Genomic DNA, 2,447 nt, shown 5'->3' on the forward strand with positions numbered 1-2,447 from the left:
CTCTAGTGTAATAAATGAAAAATTTTAGAGGAAACAAAAACCTAAAGAATATTTTATGGGGACTAAAATCAAATGTTGGTATATTTAGGGAGACTATTTACTTATTTAACCCTATTTAATTTTTCATATTTGGAAGTGATTTGGTCATGAGAATAATGAAAGTTAATTTTTATCGAATTTGTATTTGGGTTAAAATGTGATTTGTTGGTTTTATCGTTTGTGAAATGATTGTTGAATTACATCTAATTTCAATAGACTAAATTTAAAAGTTGTTTCTTATACTTTGATGAATCAACTGACCTAAATATCAATGCACTTAATTTTTTTTTTTTGTTATTGACGGGTCAAACCACCAACCGCCAAATCATCAAAGAGACGGGGTGAAAGTTTCAGCCCTTCTACCTAAATTGTCCCTCCCCACGGTCGAGTTGGCTTTGTCGCCCCTAGTTCCATGCAAATATGAAAATTTCTCTAGTCCGGGTTATGTGTGCAATACCATGCCATTTAAAGTTGGGTAAACTATTTGATTGTTTAAAACAAAGTGGTAATGCCATGTCATTCAAAAAAACTCTAATATTTTTCAAGCTTCTCAGACACAGTCTCGCGGGTTCAATTAGTTGCATAAAGTTTCACAATGCAACTGTAGAAGCAAAAGATGCATTTTAAAGAGTTCCAACTTTCAAGAAATCAGTTTAAATGCAGTAGAAGATACATTCCCTTCCTTGAAGGTTGATAAATCTAAAAGCTTATTGAATTTTTTTATTGTAAACAAAATAAAAAACATGACTGTTTAGTTTCAAATATAAGCAATAGGAAAGATAGACAACTTAGTATGAAACTATCGAAAGAAGTTAAACATCAAGCAGAACATAATGGCAAGCTTGGGAAGTTTCACGTCTGTATTAAACTTTCTGTTATTTCTCTTTGTTGGTTTATTCTCTTCATCTGAAGCTGCCATAAGGAAATACCAGTTTGATGTGAGTTATAATATTTTGATAATATTCAGCATGCCTTAACTGACTATAGCTAGCAATGCAAGGTTCCCTTAATAGCATTTTTGTTCTTTCTACAGATTCAAGATAAGAATGTGAGTAGATTGTGCCATGCAAAACCCATTGTAACGGTAAATGGGAGGTTTCCAGGGCCAACTATCAATGCCAGGGAGGGAGATCAAGTGCTTGTCAACGTTACCAACCATGCACAATACAAATAGGTGAAGTTTTTAACACTAGAAAATACATGTTATATGCTTATCATAGGCATGGACTTAAACAATAATGTAATGGTTTGGCGGATGGACCGGCTTACATCACACAGTGTCCGATACAGACCGGAAACAGCTATACTTACAAATTCAACGTTACTGGGAAAAGAGGAACAACACTATGGTGGCATGCACACATTTTCTGGCTGAGGGCCACTGTCTATGGGGCAATAGTAATCATGCCTAAACTTGGAATACCTTTCCTTTCCCACAGCCAGCTAGAGAAGTCAAAATTGTCTTAGGTAAGTATTATAAAGATTCATTTTTCCAAAAAAAAAAAAGTATTATAAAGATTCATCGGAATAAGAAGTATGAAAGTTGATATACTAATTGTTTCTGCATGCAATAGGTGAATGGTGGAACAATGATGTGGAAGAGATTGAAAATCAAGGAAACAATATGGGGTTGTCACCAAATATGTCAGATGCACATACGATCAATGGAAAACCAGGACCGCTATTTCCTTGTTCTGATAGCAAAAGAAAACTACGGTTTTGGAAGAAAGGTGGCATTGAGAGAAAGCTACATAGAGATTCAACCGTAGAGTTCACCGATGCTGCTAAACATTGACGTAATAAGGGAGGAGTTTTATTCAATCTAAGGGAAATATATTCATGGGGGTAGCGAGGAGTCCTTAACTTCCGGTGTTTTCTTAACTCTTACGATGAATCTTGGTTAAATTTATATTCTTTTATGTTGTTATAATTACTTTTGATGAATCTTAGTTAAAATTGAAGGTGAGAAAAACACAAGAAGGGGGAGTTGAATTGTGTTTTCTTTTTCTCTCTAAAAATTCTTCTTCTGATAAACCTTCAGAAGCAGTTTGTGAGTGCTTCTGATGAAATGATCAGAATCAGATATGCAGCGGAAAAGAACAGAGCAGAGAAAAGAAAGACAAAGACATAAGCAGTTATCCTGGTTCATTCCACAACACGGAAGTAGTCCAGTCCCCCTTGCACTTCCAAGGAGATTTCACTATAATCACAAAGATTACAAATGCTCAATACTCTCTAAGTATGAGACTTCACAAAAATGCTCAAGCACACACGCAAGAGTCTTCCAATGCTCAAGCACTAAGCAAGAGACTTCTAATGCTCAAGCACGCAGGCAAGAGGCTTCTGATCAAACAAAAATACAAAGAATTAAGTTTGACTTAAACACTTGATATACAATCAGTGGTGTT

The 2,447-nt window shown here is 35.1% G+C and overlaps 1 pseudogene; it reads left to right on the forward strand.

Moving 5' to 3' along the window:
* The first annotated feature begins 872 nt into the window (after positions 1 to 872).
* Positions 873 to 1,834, forward strand: LOC11430908 (laccase-11-like; annotated as a pseudogene).
* Positions 1,835 to 2,447: the final 613 nt, after the last annotated feature.

Source organism: Medicago truncatula, chromosome 8 (genome assembly GCF_003473485.1).
Source record: "Medicago truncatula cultivar Jemalong A17 chromosome 8, MtrunA17r5.0-ANR, whole genome shotgun sequence".
NCBI lineage: Eukaryota > Viridiplantae > Streptophyta > Magnoliopsida > Fabales > Fabaceae > Medicago > Medicago truncatula.